Source organism: Dendronephthya gigantea, unplaced genomic scaffold (genome assembly GCF_004324835.1).
Source record: "Dendronephthya gigantea isolate DGI-Jeju-01 unplaced genomic scaffold, DenGig_1.0 000140F, whole genome shotgun sequence".
In the NCBI taxonomy this organism is placed as follows: domain Eukaryota; kingdom Metazoa; phylum Cnidaria; class Anthozoa; order Malacalcyonacea; family Nephtheidae; genus Dendronephthya; species Dendronephthya gigantea.
In genome coordinates this window covers 455,259-476,511 of record NW_021163150.1, presented here as the reverse complement: position 1 = coordinate 476,511, position 21,253 = coordinate 455,259, and positions in this window count along the sequence as shown.

The window sequence follows — 21,253 nt, the reverse complement described above, 5'->3', positions numbered from 1 at the left end:
TCGTGTTTTGGTTTTGACAGGAAGTAGTTTTTGAAGGGGCTGATGAACATCAAATTTGGCGAACAATAAGAGAATACGGAAGTATCGATATTGCATCATTTGAATGCGATTGAAAGGAGTTTCAGATTTAATCAGCATAGATTATTTCATTTTTCTCCTCATGGTTGTCCCTATAACCATAGGCAGCCCAGACGTCGACATGTTTTCGTTCTCGTGGCGCTCGCGCGTGTACACGAGTCTACTTGTAGGCTGCCTATGCTATAGTGTTGCATGTATGATATAATTTATATTATTATTTATTGAAAATGAGTCAAGAGTTGTGATTGGCCAGCAGCTGTTGGCGAAATCGTCATATCCGCTCGGCAGCTGCCCAAATTTGGACAGTGACGTCACTTCGTCGGATATGAAAAAAATTATTGCACGTTTGACGTCACTTCGTCAGATATGAAAAAAATTATTGCACGGTATGACGTCACGCTAATTTATGCGGCTTGTGCCAAAACCTAAAAGCGGGAAAATACGAATGTCTAAAAATGTCTACAACGCAAGCGTTTAGTCTAAGCCCAAAATGTTTGCAAATAAATAATAAAACAATTATTGAATTCGGTTCTCGCAGGATATGAGGAATTATCAAGGCCTCGGTTTGTGTTATCCGCCTCAGCCTTCGGCTTCGGCAGATAACACAAACCTCGGCCTTAATAATTCCTCATATCCTGCTCAACCTCATTCAATAATTGTTTAATGTCTTGCTAATCTTGCTAACTGCATTATGTGTCCCCAGTCTACTTTCCGCGCTCAGAATTTGAACTTTGATCAGCTGTATACTTTTAATATTTAAATTTATTAAAATGATTATCATATCATGCCGTAAGGAATTTTCTAACGTTGTGTTAGGAATTCTCGAAACTATAATCTCTCTTTCGATGGGAAATACACAATTGGCATTGCAAACCAGGAAGTGAATTGATCGAGTGAGGATTTTGATTAGTAATAGCTAGAAAAACATCTCCTTTGATCTTAATTGTTGGACTCTGATGTAAGCATATAATGTGTAATCAATAATATTGAATATACAAGCTTGCATGCAATCGTAATAATATAAAGGCAGCTTTTCATATTTGCATGCGACTGCCTACCAATATGCGACAATTAACCTAACAACTAGTTTTTAATTTTGTAATTATACCTCAAAGTATAAAAAACACTTTGAATTAAAGCGAATAAATATTTTTGCAGTATTGTAAACAATATTATTAGAGTGGACTTGTCAAGCCTACGAGCCATTTTTGATATATACGGTGTTTGTAGGTGAGACAACATAGCCATAGGCATAGGGAGCCATTTTTACCGTTTCAGAAAGACCATGATGAATAATGTCAATAATGATATCTGGTAGATCAGAGTGTTATACCCAGCGACAAGATGTGTCGAACAACAAGAATATGTCGACGCTAATTCTATTTTGCTGGGATTTAAGTTAGCTACATACATTAGAGACCTTTAGTTTGACGGCGTTTACGGCAAACGCCAAACCGCTAACAAAGTTTATGTTTTAACTCCGCTATCTTTAAGTGTGCGGCAATTTCGCTAAGTTACAAACGTTCTGCATAAAACTTGTGATGTTCAGTAGTGAGGTAAGAAAGCAATAGGCTTTTTCTGATGTATTTAGAAAAGTAGCAAATTCAGCTTTGCCGTATGTGTTTCACGTTCGCCGTATAAAATTTAATGCTTGAACGTCTGAGGGTGTGTGCAGTCGTTCAAGCATTAAATTTTATACGGCGAACGTGAAACACATACGGCAAAGCTGAATTTGCTGCTTTTCTAAACACATCAGAAATAGCCTATTGCTTTCTTACATTACTGCTGAGTGCTGAACATCACAAGTTTTATGCAGAACGTTTGTAATTTAGCGAAATTGCCGCACACTTAAAGATAGCGGAGTTAAACACAAATATTGTTAGCGGTTTGGCGTTTGCCGTAAACGTCAAACTAAAGGTCTCTATTAAGTTGAAGAGAGCTGTGACCACGAACCTCTGGCTCTGACGGTTATATATATATAGATTATAGATTATAGATTTGGATGAAATATGATATCTAATTTATTTTTATATGTTGACAACGCTGCATTCCTTAATTAAGCGATTAAATTCTGAAAACCAATCAAAATGTACTATCATTCACTAATTACCAACGATGTCACAACATTGTTAGCAGCTGTCAAAGTTATCAGCTTTTAAAAACTGAAAAAGTCGTAAAAATCGCGTCGCATTGGCAAATCACTTCCTCGGTGTGTTGGCCATTTTTTTACAATGGCGTTCAGACTTTTTGCTTCATACCTTGACGTGCTGACTTTCACTGTTTCACATTTGGTTTTGACTCGTTCTGAACTTGAATGATGTTAGGAACTGAAAAAGAAAAAAAAATTCCCCAAAACTGCGTGTTATTTTTGTAGAAAATCACAGATTTGGCTCAAACCTTGAAGCAACAAATTACATTAGCTATTAAATATCATTTTCCTTTGTTCCCACCTATAATAGTGAACGTTACTGTTATTCAAGAGGTGATAAGCAATTATTACGTTTGAGAAAGTCACGCAGCTAAGCTAGCTTGATATTATTCATTTATTGTATATGTATAAATGAAGAATACATCATGTTCATGATCAAATATATTTGATATATTGGATTAACACAGTAATTTCCAACGGTGACGAGTTAGCCGTTAGAACTATTATTTCTCCAACCCGTTTTTCTCCTATGAAAACAATATTTTTACACGCTTCTCAAAACAAGTTGCCAACATGGCAACAAGTTGTGCCAAGTTTGTAGCAACGTTGTTATATGGCTGTATAATTAAAACTTGTAAGAAGTCTGATAATGCCATCGAACATACTAAAAGATGTTAACATGTATAGTCCCAAACTAGTTACAATAAACTTGGAGCAAACAGTGCGAACTTCAAATCTTGCTGCAAGCTTGTGATGTAATCAACAAGCCAATTTAAACAATTAAAGAAAATATTTTCGATTTCAGGTTGAATTTTGCATGCCATTTCACGTACTTTGGAATTAACTTTGGAAGCAACATTCAATTGTATTGTATCGGCAGCATCATTAGGGAGTAATTCTGAAAGTGACCGCACATGTGTAGTTTAATTTCCTCTATTTGTACAGGTAAATTTCCTTACGTTAATGCCAATAATGGCTGTTTTTGGTTTAATTCTCACGATTTTTGGACTCACTTTGATGTCATATCCTAATTGTCAAGGTAAGAAACCTGATTATTATGCATGTAAACATATACACAATAAATTATAACGATTGAAATCCATGCAAGCACAATAATCAGTGCATGGAATTTAAAGCTGGCCCTATATAATTCCCTGTAATTATTATATAAAACAGTGGTCAATGATTAGGGACAGGGTTGACCGACGTACAACATGAACATTTGGATATGGGCCCCCAATTATTGATGCTGGCTACGCCACTACCAATATAAAAACCTGAATTAAACCCACCATTTGTGTGATTGGTATTGTTTAGGCCAAATCACCTCGCCGCCTGATGGGAAATCATTTATCATCTTAAATGGAGCAACAGCAAATATAACATGGTCGTTTAAAAATGATCCAACTAAAGTAATTTCTCGTGCTTGGTTTTTCACAAGTAGTAATCGCTTATTCGAAGGATATGAACTTGGAAGCATAAGTAGAAATGGCCCACCAATGAAAGCAACCAGTTTGTTTGACGTTGAAATTAAAAAGCCAGGAACATTGCTTTTAAAGAATGTTAATCAAACTTATGATGGAACATACAACTTTGTTCTTTCAGCATCTGGGGGTGGTGCATCCACAGTTGTCGTTTTTATTGCAAGTGAGTAGTTTTATAGTCAAACATTAAATAATGCATACATGCATGAGCCATCATCCGCGATTATATAAGGGGCTGTTTACATGAGCCCGGTTACCCGAGTTAATAACTAGAACTGGCGTGAAAAGACTTTGAGGTATGAGTAAATAACATGATCCTGCATGGTAGTCGTGTGTCATCCTAACAATACCATGTGCTTGTTTGGTTTTAAAATGACTTATTTCAATACATCAAAAATTACGGGTTTTTTCAGGTAACCAGGCTCATAAACAGTGTCTTAGTGTAGATCCGGAAAAATAGTGTGTATCAATCCATACTAGCAAATAAATTTGAGGAATATACAACAGCTGGTTAAACATAGGTACTAGCTATAGCTTGGTTAAAAAAGGTAAAACGTATGACACCATCGCATTACATGCACTTGGGGAGCTCGCTAATCGCTATACCATTGCCTATGGCTATGTTGCTATAGTTCTATATAGGTGTGGATTTTACTCCTGCTACTCAGCTACTGCAACTTTCTCGTGTTTAGAGCTGCGGAAAATCGAATGTTCTATTATTATTAGCATATAACTCACTTATAATTAAATATGTAATAGCCCTGTGATAATTTTGAAATGAAAGCATAAAATATTATAATTAATTATAATCATACTCCACATTTCAGTGAAACCAAACGTGACATTGAACTGCTCCAGTCCGGTCTTGCTAAATGAGGGTGTCAACTTCACATGTCTATGTAAAGGTGAACATGGAAATCCTCCTGCTAAAGTTGCCTGGTTTAAAGATGGAGCCAACGTTAGTGTTGTTGGAACGCAAAATCAAACACTGAATCTCTTAAATGTTAGTGGAGCAGATAATGGAGCTTACAAGTGTGTTGCCACAAGCTACTTTCATGAAAATTATACAAATGAAAAATCTATCAAAGTGGTAGTTTATTGTAAGTGCGATTACCGGATTCTCCAAAGACCTTCATTTGAGCTGCTATTTTGCCATTCTATGTCAGTTAGGTTCAGTAAAATTCTTAGGATATTTTTTATGGTTATTGATCGTCCCTTGCTATGCACAAATTTAGTCTCTACGAATCAACTACGCGGCCATACTGTTCAATACTTTCTTTGTATCATATCGAAGCGTACGACGAGCGTGCGCAGGCCGGAAGTAAGTTATCGGCAATGTCTATAGACTTTATGCATAAGAGCATGGAGCCGTGATGACTGCAGGGAATTCTGGTTTTAGTAGTCACGGCGAAAAATTCTACCTTCAAAATTTCCCGCTGTGACTACTACGACCAGAATTCCCTGCAGGTGTCACGGCTTGTTACGTCATTATGCAGAAGGTCTATTGTCTGTGGTTATTGGTGCATAAAATGCTTTGTCTATCGAAAAGAGCATCGCCGATGAATTGCGACATAGAAGATCCATGCAAGCTTAACCTGTTCACTACCAAAGATGTACATGTATGGGTAATATGGTGGGTTTGCCTTAGCTTTGGTAGTGAACAGGTTAAACATCCGAGATTTTCTTCCGGGTATAGAAAGTATGAAGGATTAAGGTATCCGTGTCATTTGAATTACTCAGTACCGCTTTGATGAGAATGTACAGTAGGAGGCAAAAGTTTGAGTCCAGTGACTGTATTTCATTGTTTTAGCAGCATATATTAATATCCTACAGAAAACCTTACCGATAAGTGAACTAGAAAAAAGTAAATAAGTAAACAGAAAAATACATGCTGTACAACAACTATGAGATGTTATGATATTCATTTTTACGTATTTTAATGTGCAAACATGCATTTACATGTCATTGCTTAGTTCCCTCTTTTTGCTCTTGAAATGACCTTTATTCTTGCTCGCATAGATTCCATAGGTTTTTTAATGTCACACGTTCAATACCTTGCCAGCATTCGTTGACCACTTGCCTCAAGTCAGCCTGGCTGGCGGGTCTGTGCCTCGCCCTCTTCCGGTTAAAACGGTTCTACAAGTGCTCCATAGGTTTTAGATCTGGAATATGAGGTGGAAAGCCATGACAACGAGATCACCAGAATGAGTTTGCTTCTAAAAGATTTCTGGCACATAGAAGATGTGCATGTGCTTAGGGTGATTATCATGTAGTTAGACGTGCGATCATCTTTGTACCAGATGAAATTCCATGTCCTTGAAGAATTGGATGATACTTTTCTTTAATTAGGATCCTATTATATCTTTCAATATTGCCAAACCGAGCATGACCAAAGCAGCTAAAAGTTTGCTTGAGTAGGATTTAGTTTCTTCGAACCGTCCAAGGTTAGTTGCATACAACCTTTTTAAATTCTCACTTTTTCTGCGACCTTACGAGGAAAGAATCCTTCAATACTTAATGCAACTATTTGTCCTTGTGCACCATCACTTTGCCCTTTTTCCCACCCATCTTGGGCAGTGTAAAGGAATGAGAACTTTATTTTGTTATAATTTAGATCATTAGGACCAAAACAGTGTGCAATTAATATAGTTTACAGTACTGAAACACTAGCACGCATGTCTTAACTCGAATACGCTGCCAGGATTTAATACTGGAATTCTACAACGACTGGACTCAAACTTTTGCCTCCTACTGTATTTCCTTTAAAGTTGGACACGAAAATACTATAAGCCTTATAAGCCAAGTATTTTTGCATGTGAAGGATGTGATATTCTTTGAACAACATATATAACATTTTTTTATAATTTATGCCGGAAACCTTTTTTACAAAACCCTCCTAGCCAAACGCCGCAAATGTCAATATAATATACCTATCATTATCATCATTCTGGTCGATGACTTTGACATGTTTATTTGCCTTCATACATTTCAGCAAAATTAAACGTCTTATTGAATTGTTCCAGTCTCGTCGTGCTAAATGAAAGTGATAACTTTACATGTTTATGTAAGAGTGAAGGTGGAAACCCTCCTGTTAATGTTTCGTGGTATAAAGATGATGTCATGTTTGGTGATTTTGGGACAGAGAAGCAACCATTAAATCTCTTAAATGTTGGTAGAACAGAGAGTGGAACTTATACGTGTGTAGCCACAAGCTTCTCTCGCCTTTTCTCAAGAAAAAAATCTATTCAAGTGATAGTCCTTTGTAAGTATAGGCCTATGATATCCTACTCTCCAAGATTTGCGACGTTACGCTGGACTTAGAGTAAAACATTATATATTGGTTTGAAAGGTTCGAACAATCATTTATGCTTCTGGTTTTAGAATCTGAATCCTACATGATTATGTCATGATCATCCTGCCTGACGACTTTCAAATATATATTTTTACTACATTTTAGTGAAACCAAACGTGGAATTAAATTGTTCCAGTCCTGTCATACTAAATGAAGGCGATAACTTCACGTGTCTGTGCAGAGGTGAAGGTGGAAACCCTCCTGCTAATGTTACCTGGTTTAAAGATGGAGTCAAATTTAGCAATGTTGAAACAGAGAATCAAACATTAACTCTCTTAAATGTTGGCAGAGCAAACATTGGAAATACACTTGTGTTGCCACAAGCTATAAAAGTTATACGGAATGAAAAAAAACATCCAAATAATAGTTCTTTGTAAGCATGATATCGCACGTTCGCACATTCAACCAAACGTGATTGCTGCTTTAATTTATTTCCAATGCATGATAATCCTGTACGCAGGGGCGCCCGAAACTGCGGGGCAGCTGCCCTTTGCTTACGGCCCTTTGCTTACGGGGGCAACCCTGTGCCATTTCATATCAGGTAATAGTATCATATACATGATACATATCATACACTTGCAGGTTCGCATGTACTTGTAAATTTAAGTTTCCTATTCCTGTGCTAAGGTAAAATGAATGTGCCCTTTTCTAAAACTCTTCCCCCGCCGCCAGAAACTGCTTCTGACGCCCCTGCCTGTACAATTCTTTAAAATACTTACGGTATTCAACTTTATTAAATTTCAGTGAAACCATTCGTGACATTGAATTGTTCCAGTATTGTCACGCTAAAGGAAGGTGATAACTTCGCCTGTCTATGCAAAGATGAACGTGGAAACCCTCCTTCGAATGTTACCTGGTATAAAAATGGAGTCAAAATTAGTGATGTTGGAACAGAGAGGCAAAAAATAAATCTTTTAAATGTTGGTACAACAGACCGCGGAACATACACGTGTATAGCCTCAAGCAACCCTGATGAAAAATATACTGATGAAAAGTTCATCCAAGTGATAATCTTTTGTAAGCATGATTACATACCAATAACTCGTAACATAACAATCACTGCATGTTTTTCACAAACATTGCATTCCAAATATCTTTGCCTGGCTATAATTTTTATTGCCACAAGAATTAAGGTTTTGTTTTTTAACAGTTAAACCAACGATGCAGTCATTAGATTCTCAGCAAACCCAGCAGCAATCATTGGATCAATAACTGTAACGTGTACATCTGATGGGTTTCCTGAGCCAATAACCACTATATATCATAATGGTACTAAGATTGTTAGTGATAGCAAACGGTACTCAATATCTCAAGTGAAGTGGAACGATGCTGGAGAGTACAAGTGCATTGCAATTAACGCAATTGGAAAATACTCCGATTATGAATATTTAAACGTGATGGAAAGTAAGTCAGTCTATTTTTATAATTTTATGAGTTGTCTAGTTAACGTCGCATTCTCCTGTTATGTTTGTGGCTCTCGAGCTGACGAGCTCACATCATTGTCTTGTCCATAGCTGTATGTGATAAAAGGGTTTGTTTTGGGGGTGAATAGGAACCCTTTTACATTGAGTGACTTCCGAAGGAATTGATATAACTCATCCTATATCAGAGCTGTTTTATAGTCACGCATCTCATAAATCCGTCATATATCCATTTATTCATTCTAAGATACGAAACTAACAACAGCAATTTCACGCTCGCTATCCAGTACAAGCGTAACAAATCGCGAAGGTAATGAAACAGGTACAGTGATATTATGTATTGTATATAACAGATATCAAATGTTGTCTGAGAGTAAAATTTATATATCCCAATAGGGGACCGGTCATTATTTATACCCAGGGTTGGGGCCAAAGAGAAATTATTTTAACTGCCAAAAATTCACCTACCCAACCCAACTTGAACCAAAAATTTGGATACCCCACTATTTTTAACTTTAAAAAATTTTTACCCAACCCTGGCAGAAATGCTGGCCCGAGTGATTTTTCTTCACAACATTAAAAAACATGGCGGCCAGTGAAAACAAATTTGAAGCCTTTCTCCAATCGATAAATTTGGCTGTGGAACATCTTGAAAGATTTAAGCCGACTGGCTTTGACGACATTGATTTGATTAAGTCATTGGAGCCGGGGGAACTGCAGAATATGTTTGATATGGTGGGATTAGCAGCGAAACCGGGGCATGTGTTAAAGTTTAAGAAGGCTATTGCTCAACTCACTGCACCGACACCACAAAGAACTGGCAATGTTGACCAAAGTTCTGTGCCTCAGAAGACAGTTCAAAAAAGTAAGTTTTTAAAAATGCATATTATTAAATTAATACACTATGAGGACTATTTGTTTTGGGACAATCATGGAAAAGTATTTTTAAATCGAAAAAAGGCTCTCCATTTTCATACATGAATACTTAAATATATTATTGATCATTTCAACTTTCAACGTACATGTCCACATATAAACTAGTATATTTGAAATACAGTAACGACTGTATATTAAGCTTTAATATTGTTTAAATACGTTTTCCAATACCAGAAAGATATGAATAAAACATCTCCATATTTTTTCAAGAGAAGGCCCCTACCTCTTGACTGAAGACCTTTGCTCATGTGTGTGAGAAGTGAGACATTTACAATAGCTGATATAAAGGAATATTCAAAACACCTTTGCCAAATATTTAATATAATATATTTTCTTTCTTTTAATAATAGCGATTGCATTTGTTGGTGGGAAATTTGTCTTGGGCGAGAATGCTATAATTATGGATAAAGAGCCCTGGCAAAAGTTTACTATACCAAATGTAAAATCCAAGAGACTGATTTATCACAACCAGCTGACCAAGGAGATTTACCTCTCAGCATACACATCTAAGCAATCAGGTTTCCAGGCATATCTGAATGGTCAACGTCAATTCAGGTGGAATATGAAATGCAGCATTGAGAAACTTCCTGATATTGTTTCCAGTTACAAATCTGGTTTAATCCCAAAAGAAAATATCGATTGTGATCGTTACAGAGAGTTCCCCGCAGATGTCAAGATGGAGGATGTGAATAAGAGTCAAAGAGCAATTCTGCATATCAACAATACATAGTGTGAAATGAGAAAGGAAAAAGACAAACTTTTGAATAGAAAAAAGAACTGTATGGGGAAGATATGGAAGCCAAGAAATGGGCTAGCAATGAAATTGCTTTTGTTCTACCAACAATACGACAGATAAAGGAGTTGATAAATGAAACTGAGAAAATTGCTAATGATGTGGAACATGTTAGTAATCAATTTATGAAAAGATTTGATTCAAGCACTGTTCGTGAGAGTGAGGAGAAACGTAAACTTAACAGAGCAAAGGAGCAGAGGTCAAAGGCAAAGAAAAAGAGACAAACTGTCAAAATGTCAAAACCAGTCAGGCTTAATGTAGAGAATGATTCATCAAGTGATGATCCAATTGATATTCTTTAAACAGATGATGAATTTTAAGTATATTTTGTTCAATTTCATATCTTCAATATTACATTGTTGTTATTTTGAAAAATTGTTACAATTTTCTTTTTACCCAACCTTGAAAGAATGAGATTTTTTCTTTACCCAACCTTTTATGTCATGGATTTTTCAGTTACCCAACCATTTTCTCTTCGGCCCCAACCCTGGGTATAAATAATGACCGGTCCCTAGGAATGAATTTAAGATACACAAAATAAAACGAGAATAACCGTTGTAAATAGCATTCTTTGGCCGAATGATTTGAGTTAATTGATATCAAAGGACAAGTTCCCAGGTTGCTAAAACCAGAAGAATACCTTTCTCATTGTTTTTTTTAGAAAAGGCTGATCCAGTAGCATCGACTGACGGTGAAACAAAATGGTATATCGTTATGGTAGCATTGTTGTCTGGAATGATCATTGGAATTCTTATTTCCTACATTTTCATATGTTCTCGTCGCAAATTTAGGAAAGCTCAGCAATCTAACCCTGAACCTCCAACTTCTCCAGTTGATTTAACTTATCAAGAACTGGATCTTAAAAAAATGAAAAAAGAAGACAATTATCAATCATTAACAGTGAATGCTGCCAGAAATGATGGTGTAAATAACGACGAATCTACTTATACTGACCTAACCAAAACAAGAGATGCGGAAAACAATTATCAATCTTTGACATGAATAAGGACAGATATTGGTCCTTCACCTGGTTTAAAAAGCATTGCCTTTTTTATGGAAACCTGACAACAATTTTACGGAGAAGTTTCGACTGTATTTTTAAGACTATAGTCATGCAGGTTTGTCATTGCCTTTGAAATAAGGTGAGATTTCGATACGATTGGCATAAGATTTATAACATTTTCCAAGTATTTAATGTGAAAAATTTGTAGAAGCGAGACAAGAATAGGTAACCCATTTTCTTTTGGCAAAATTTACCTGGATGCTGAACGAAAACGGTATTTCATCTATAGCGATGAGCGATTTCCAGTGACCTAGAATGATTATCAACCTATTAAATGAATGAATGATATTTTAAGTATACAAAAAGGATCATTCAGTAAACGTGACCACATGTACATGCGCAAGCCTGACAGAAACGACAAATTTTTAGAAATATAATCTCATAATATGTATATTAACTGACTTGTAATAACTGGTATTTTGGCATTGTTGGCGGTGATGGCGCCTGGCATATATACGTACACAACTACAGTAGAACTTAGAATACCGATAATGCCCTTTTTTGATCTTTTTAGATTTGAATGAAATGATCGATCCCTATAAACTATAAGTACTGTGAAATAAAACACTGCTGTAATTATACCCACTGGAATATAGTCGTGTTGAGAATTTTCTATGCATTTGTTTCCTTCTATTAACTTTTTATGCAGTTTTTGGAATTGGAATTCTGGAATTGCTCTTTCTTATATATCGTTTCATAATCTCGTGGTGTATATTCAGGAGTAGAAAGAATCGGTAAATGAAACAAGAAACAACGAAAGCAACTCTTAATCTTTAATTACTTGAACCTGGAATAAGGATTTTACAACTCTTTTCAGTTCACTTCTTAACCAGAGCAAGGTAGAAAAATCCCCCTCCAGGGAAACAAACGTCTAAAGCACGAATTGTTCTCAAATATGAACTAACTGTCTTTAATTTATAAAAACAAGACAACTTACGGTCATATTTTAACTCTTTTTTCGCAGTCACTGTGAAACAAGGAAGTTCTACGACGTCTTTAAAACAGACAACGATGAGTTTTTTATAGCTATTTGCAAAGTGTACCGTTTAAAAGAAGTGGCGAAAATAAAGAGAAAGTCAAAGATACAACCATGCACCTGACAAAAATGCCTTTTATAACTTTAAGTTGGATGGGCCGTGTGAAGAAATTGAACTATTTGCAGATGCTATCAACCGAAGTTTGGGAAGAATGAACCATACCTTTCGTGTTTTGGTTTTGACAGGAAGTAGTTTTTGAAGGGGCTGATGAACATCAAATTTGGCGAACAATAAGAGAATACGGAAGTATCGATATTGCATCATTTGAATGCGATTGAAAGGAGTTTCAGATTTAATCAGCATAGATTATTTCATTTTTCTCCTCATGGTTGTCCCTATAACCATAGGCAGCCCAGACGTCGACATGTTTTCGTTCTCGTGGCGCTCGCGCGTGTACACGAGTCTACTTGTAGGCTGCCTATGCTATAGTGTTGCATGTATGATATAATTTATAATGTCTTGCTAATCTTGCTAACTGCATTATGTGTCCCCAGTCTACTTTCCGCGCTCAGAATTTGAACTTTGATCAGCTGTATACTTTTAATATTTAAATTTATTAAAATGATTATCATATCATGCCGTAAGGAATTTTCTAACGTTGTGTTAGGAATTCTCGAAACTATAATCTCTCTTTCGATGGGAAATACACAATTGGCATTGCAAACCAGGAAGTGAATTGATCGAGTGAGGATTTTGATTAGTAATAGCTAGAAAAACATCTCCTTTGATCTTAATTGTTGGACTCTGATGTAAGCATATAATGTGTAATCAATAATATTGAATATACAAGCTTGCATGCAATCGTAATAATATAAAGGCAGCTTTTCATATTTGCATGCGACTGCCTACCAATATGCGACAATTAACCTAACAACTAGTTTTTAATTTTGTAATTATACCTCAAAGTATAAAAAGCACTTTGAATTAAAGCGAATAAATATTTTTGCAGTATTGTAAACAATATTATTAGAGTGGACTTGTCAAGCCTACGAGCCATTTTTGATATATACGGTGTTTGTAGGTGAGACAACATAGCCATAGGCATAGGGAGCCATTTTTACCGTTTCAGAAAGACCATGATGAATAATGTCAATAATGATATCTGGTAGATCAGAGTGTTATACCCAGCGACAAGATGTGTCGAACAACAAGAATATGTCGACGCTAATTCTATTTTGCTGGGATTTAAGTTAGCTACATACATTAGAGACCTTTAGTTTGACGGCGTTTACGGCAAACGCCAAACCGCTAACAAAGTTTATGTTTTAACTCCGCTATCTTTAAGTGTGCGGCAATTTCGCTAAGTTACAAACGTTCTGCATAAAACTTGTGATGTTCAGTAGTGAGGTAAGAAAGCAATAGGCTTTTTCTGATGTATTTAGAAAAGTAGCAAATTCAGCTTTGCCGTATGTGTTTCACGTTCGCCGTATAAAATTTAATGCTTGAACGTCTGAGGGTGTGTGCAGTCGTTCAAGCATTAAATTTTATACGGCGAACGTGAAACACATACGGCAAAGCTGAATTTGCTGCTTTTCTAAACACATCAGAAATAGCCTATTGCTTTCTTACATTACTGCTGAGTGCTGAACATCACAAGTTTTATGCAGAACGTTTGTAATTTAGCGAAATTGCCGCACACTTAAAGATAGCGGAGTTAAAACACAAATATTGTTAGCGGTTTGGCGTTTGCCGTAAACGTCAAACTAAAGGTCTCTATTAAGTTGAAGAGAGCTGTGACCACGAACCTCTGGCTCTGACGGTTATATATATATAGATTATAGATTATAGATTTGGATGAAATATGATATCTAATTTTATTTTTATATGTTGACAACGCTGCATTCCTTAATTAAGCGATTAAATTCTGAAAACCAATCAAAATGTACTATCATTCACTAATTACCAACGATGTCACAACATTGTTAGCAGCTGTCAAAGTTATCAGCTTTTAAAAACTGAAAAAGTCGTAAAAATCGCGTCGCATTGGCAAATCACTTCCTCGGTGTGTTGGCCATTTTTTTACAATGGCGTTCAGACTTTTTGCTTCATACCTTGACGTGCTGACTTTCACTGTTTCACATTTGGTTTTGACTCGTTCTGAACTTGAATGATGTTAGGAACTGAAAAAGAAAAAAAAATTCCCCAAAACTGCGTGTTATTTTTGTAGAAAATCACAGATTTGGCTCAAACCTTGAAGCAACAAATTACATTAGCTATTAAATATCATTTTCCTTTGTTCCCACCTATAATAGTGAACGTTACTGTTATTCAAGAGGTGATAAGCAATTATTACGTTTGAGAAAGTCACGCAGCTAAGCTAGCTTGATATTATTCATTTATTGTATATGTATAAATGAAGAATACATCATGTTCATGATCAAATATATTTGATATATTGGATTAACACAGTAATTTCCAACGGTGACGAGTTAGCCGTTAGAACTATTATTTCTCCAACCCGTTTTTCTCCTATGAAAACAATATTTTTACACGCTTCTCAAAACAAGTTGCCAACATGGCAACAAGTTGTGCCAAGTTTGTAGCAACGTTGTTATATGGCTGTATAATTAAAACTTGTAAGAAGTCTGATAATGCCATCGAACATACTAAAAGATGTTAACATGTATAGTCCCAAACTAGTTACAATAAACTTGGAGCAAACAGTGCGAACTTCAAATCTTGCTGCAAGCTTGTGATGTAATCAACAAGCCAATTTAAACAATTAAAGAAAATATTTTCGATTTCAGGTTGAATTTTGCATGCCATTTCACGTACTTTGGAATTAACTTTGGAAGCAACATTCAATTGTATTGTATCGGCAGCATCATTAGGGAGTAATTCTGAAAGTGACCGCACATGTGTAGTTTAATTTCCTCTATTTGTACAGGTAAATTTCCTTACGTTAATGCCAATAATGGCTGTTTTTGGTTTAATTCTCACGATTTTTGGACTCACTTTGATGTCATATCCTAATTGTCAAGGTAAGAAACCTGATTATTATGCATGTAAACATATACACAATAAATTATAACGATTGAAATCCATGCAAGCACAATAATCAGTGCATGGAATTTAAAGCTGGCCCTATATAATTCCCTGTAATTATTATATAAAACAGTGGTCAATGATTAGGGACAGGGTTGACCGACGTACAACATGAACATTTGGATATGGGCCCCCAATTATTGATGCTGGCTACGCCACTACCAATATAAAAACCTGAATTAAACCCACCATTTGTGTGATTGGTATTGTTTAGGCCAAATCACCTCGCCGCCTGATGGGAAATCATTTATCATCTTAAATGGAGCAACAGCAAATATAACATGGTCGTTTAAAAATGATCCAACTAAAGTAATTTCTCGTGCTTGGTTTTTCACAAGTAGTAATCGCTTATTCGAAGGATATGAACTTGGAAGCATAAGTAGAAATGGCCCACCAATGAAAGCAACCAGTTTGTTTGACGTTGAAATTAAAAAGCCAGGAACATTGCTTTTAAAGAATGTTAATCAAACTTATGATGGAACATACAACTTTGTTCTTTCAGCATCTGGGGGTGGTGCATCCACAGTTGTCGTTTTTATTGCAAGTGAGTAGTTTTATAGTCAAACATTAAATAATGCATACATGCATGAGCCATCATCCGCGATTATATAAGGGGCTGTTTACATGAGCCCGGTTACCCGAGTTAATAACTAGAACTGGCGTGAAAAGACTTTGAGGTATGAGTAAATAACATGATCCTGCATGGTAGTCGTGTGTCATCCTAACAATACCATGTGCTTGTTTGGTTTTAAAATGACTTATTTCAATACATCAAAAATTACGGGTTTTTTCAGGTAACCAGGCTCATAAACAGTGTCTTAGTGTAGATCCGGAAAAATAGTGTGTATCAATCCATACTAGCAAATAAATTTGAGGAATATACAACAGCTGGTTAAACATAGGTACTAGCTATAGCTTGGTTAAAAAAGGTAAAACGTATGACACCATCGCATTACATGCACTTGGGGAGCTCGCTAATCGCTATACCATTGCCTATGGCTATGTTGCTATAGTTCTATATAGGTGTGGATTTTACTCCTGCTACTCAGCTACTGCAACTTTCTCGTGTTTAGAGCTGCGGAAAATCGAATGTTCTATTATTATTAGCATATAACTCACTTATAATTAAATATGTAATAGCCCTGTGATAATTTTGAAATGAAAGCATAAAATATATATTAATTATAATCATACTCCACATTTCAGTGAAACCAAACGTGACATTGAACTGCTCCAGTCCGGTCTTGCTAAATGAGGGTGTCAACTTCACATGTCTATGTAAAGGTGAACATGGAAATCCTCCTGCTAAAGTTGCCTGGTTTAAAGATGGAGCCAACGTTAGTGTTGTTGGAACGCAAAATCAAACACTGAATCTCTTAAATGTTAGTGGAGCAGATAATGGAGCTTACAAGTGTGTTGCCACAAGCTACTTTCATGAAAATTATACAAATGAAAAATCTATCAAAGTGGTAGTTTATTGTAAGTGCGATTACCGGATTCTCCAAAGACCTTCATTTGAGCTGCTATTTTGCCATTCTATGTCAGTTAGGTTCAGTAAAATTCTTAGGATATTTTTTATGGTTATTGATCGTCCCTTGCTATGCACAAATTTAGTCTCTACGAATCAACTACGCGGCCATACTGTTCAATACTTTCTTTGTATCATATCGAAGCGTACGACGAGCGTGCGCAGGCCGGAAGTAAGTTATCGGCAATGTCTATAGACTTTATGCATAAGAGCATGGAGCCGTGATGACTGCAGGGAATTCTGGTTTTAGTAGTCACGGCGAAAAATTCTACCTTCAAAATTTCCCGCTGTGACTACTACGACCAGAATTCCCTGCAGGTGTCACGGCTTGTTACGTCATTATGCAGAAGGTCTATTGTCTGTGGTTATTGGTGCATAAAATGCTTTGTCTATCGAAAAGAGCATCGCCGATGAATTGCGACATAGAAGATCCATGCAAGCTTAACCTGTTCACTACCAAAGATGTACATGTATGGGTAATATGGTGGGTTTGCCTTAGCTTTGGTAGTGAACAGGTTAAACATCCGAGATTTTCTTCCGGGTATAGAAAGTATGAAGGATTAAGGTATCCGTGTCATTTGAATTACTCAGTACCGCTTTGATGAGAATGTACAGTAGGAGGCAAAAGTTTGAGTCCAGTGACTGTATTTCATTGTTTTAGCAGCATATATTAATATCCTACAGAAAACCTTACCGATAAGTGAACTAGAAAAAAGTAAATAAGTAAACAGAAAAATACATGCTGTACACAACTATGAGATGTTATGATATTCATTTTTACGTATTTTAATGTGCAAACATGCATTTACATGTCATTGCTTAGTTCCCTCTTTTTGCTCTTGAAATGACCTTTATTCTTGCTCGCATAGATTCCATAGGTTTTTTAATGTCACACGTTCAATACCTTGCCAGCATTCGTTGACCACTTGCCTCAAGTCAGCCTGGCTGGCGGGTCTGTGCCTCGCCCTCTTCCGGTTAAAACGGTTCTACAAGTGCTCCATAGGTTTTAGATCTGGAATATGAGGTGGAAAGCCATGACAACGAGATCACCAGAATGAGTTTGCTTCTAAAAGATTTCTGGCACATAGAAGATGTGCATGTGCTTAGGGTGATTATCATGTAGTTAGACGTGCGATCATCTTTGTACCAGATGAAATTCCATGTCCTTGAAGAATTGGATGATACTTTTCTTTAATTAGGATCCTATTATATCTTTCAATATTGCCAAACCGAGCATGACCAAAGCAGCTAAAAGTTTGCTTGAGTAGGATTTAGTTTCTTCGAACCGTCCAAGGTTAGTTGCATACAACCTTTTTAAATTCTCACTTTTTCTGCGACCTTACGAGGAAAGAATCCTTCAATACTTAATGCAACTATTTGTCCTTGTGCACCATCACTTTGCCCTTTTTCCCACCCATCTTGGGCAGTGTAAAGGAATGAGAACTTTATTTTGTTATAATTTAGATCATTAGGACCAAAACAGTGTGCAATTAATATAGTTTACAGTACTGAAACACTAGCACGCATGTCTTAACTCGAATACGCTGCCAGGATTTAATACTGGAATTCTACAACGACTGGACTCAAACTTTTGCCTCCTACTGTATTTCCTTTAAAGTTGGACACGAAAATACTATAAGCCTTATAAGCCAAGTATTTTTGCATGTGAAGGATGTGATATTCTTTGAACAACATATATAACATTTTTTTATAATTTATGCCGGAAACCTTTTTTACAAAACCCTCCTAGCCAAACGCCGCAAATGTCAATATAATATACCTATCATTATCATCATTCTGGTCGATGACTTTGACATGTTTATTTGCCTTCATACATTTCAGCAAAATTAAACGTCTTATTGAATTGTTCCAGTCTCGTCGTGCTAAATGAAAGTGATAACTTTACATGTTTATGTAAGAGTGAAGGTGGAAACCCTCCTGTTAATGTTTCGTGGTATAAAGATGATGTCATGTTTGGTGATTTTGGGACAGAGAAGCAACCATTAAATCTCTTAAATGTTGGTAGAACAGAGAGTGGAACTTATACGTGTGTAGCCACAAGCTTCTCTCGCCTTTTCTCAAGAAAAAAATCTATTCAAGTGATAGTCCTTTGTAAGTATAGGCCTATGATATCCTACTCTCCAAGATTTGCGACGTTACGCTGGACTTAGAGTAAAACATTATATATTGGTTTGAAAGGTTCGAACAATCATTTATGCTTCTGGTTTTAGAATCTGAATCCTACATGATTATGTCATGATCATCCTGCCTGACGACTTTCAAATATATATTTTTACTACATTTTAGTGAAACCAAACGTGGAATTAAATTGTTCCAGTCCTGTCATACTAAATGAAGGCGATAACTTCACGTGTCTGTGCAGAGGTGAAGGTGGAAACCCTCCTGCTAATGTTACCTGGTTTAAAGATGGAGTCAAATTTAGCAATGTTGAAACAGAGAATCAAACATTAACTCTCTTAAATGTTGGCAGAGCAAACATTGGAACATACACTTGTGTTGCCACAAGCTATAAAAGTTATACGGATGAAAAAAACATCCAAATAATAGTTCTTTGTAAGCATGATATCGCACGTCGCACATTCAACCAAACGTGATTGCTGCTTTAATTTATTTCCATGCATGATAATCCTGTACGCAGGGGCGCCGAAACTGCGGGGGCAGCTGCCCTTTGCTTACGGCCCTTTGCTTACGGGGGCAACCCTGTGCCATTTCATATCAGGTAATAGTATCATATACATGATACATATCATACACTTGCAGGTTCGCATGTACTTGTAAATTTAAGTTTCCTATTCCTGTGCTAAGGTAAAATGAATGTGCCCTTTTCTAAAACTCTTCCCCCGCCGCCAGAAACTGCTTCTGACGCCCCTGCCTGTACAATTCTTTAAAATACTTACGGTATTCAACTTTATTAAATTTCAGTGAAACCATTCGTGACATTGAATTGTTCCAGTATTGTCACGCTAAAGGAAGGTGATAACTTCGCCTGTCTATGCAAAGATGAACGTGGAAACCCTCCTTCGAATGTTACCTGGTATAAAAATGGAGTCAAAATTAGTGATGTTGGAACAGAGAGGCAAAAAATAAATCTTTTAAATGTTGGTACAACAGAACGCGGAACGTACAAGTGTGTAGCCTCAAGCAACTCTGATGAAAAATACACTGATGAAAAGTTCATCCAAGTGATAATCTTTTGTAAGCATGATTATATACCAATAACTCGTAATATAACAATCACTGCATGTTTTTCACAAACAGAGCACTCCAAATTCATGTTTTTTATTGCTACAAGAATTAAGGTTTTGTTTTTTAACAGTTAAACCAACGAATGCAGTCATTAGATTCTCAGCAAACCCAGCAGCAATCATTGGATCAATAACTGTAACGTGTACATCTGATGGGTTTCCTGAGCCAATAACCACTATATATCATAATGGTACTAAGATTGTTAGTGATAGCAAACGGTACTCAATATCTCAAGTGAAGTGGAAGGATACTGGAGTGTACAAGTGCATTGCGATTAACGCAATTGGAGAATACTCCGATTATGAATATTTAAACGTGATGGAAAGTAAGTCAGTCTATTTTTATATGAGTTGTCTAGTTAACGTCGCATTCTCCTGCTAATATGTGGCTCTCGAACTCACGCCATTGTCTTGTACGTCCATAGCTGTATGTGATAAAAGGATTTGTTTTAGGGGTCAAAATAGGAACACTTTTACATTGAGTGACTTCAGAAGGAATTGACATAACTCATCGAATATCAGAGCTGTTTTATAGTCACGCATCTCATAAATCAGTCATATATCCATTTATTCATTCTAAGCTACGAAACCAACAACATTAACTTCACGCTCGCTATCCAGTACAAGCGTAACAAATCGCGAAGGTAATGAAACAGGTACAGTGATATTATGTATATATATAACAAATATGAAGTGCTGTCTTAGAGTAAAATTTGTATATCCCAATAGAAATGAATTCAAGATACACAAAATAAAACGAGAATAACCGTTGTAAATATCATTCTTTCGCCGATTCATTTGAGTTAAATATCAAAGGACAAGTTCACGGGCTGCTAAAACCAGAAGAATATCTTTATCATTGTTTTTTTTTAGAAAACGCTGATCCAGTAGCATCGACTGATGGTGAAACAAAATGGTATATCGTCTTGGCAATATTGTTGTCTGGAATGATCATTGGAATTCTTATTTCCTACATTTTCATATGTTCTCGTCGCAAATTTAGGATTAAAGCTCAGCAATCTGGTCCTTCACCTGGTTTAAAAAGCATTGCCTTTTTTATGGAACCTGACAACAATTTTACGGAGAAGTTTCGACTGTATT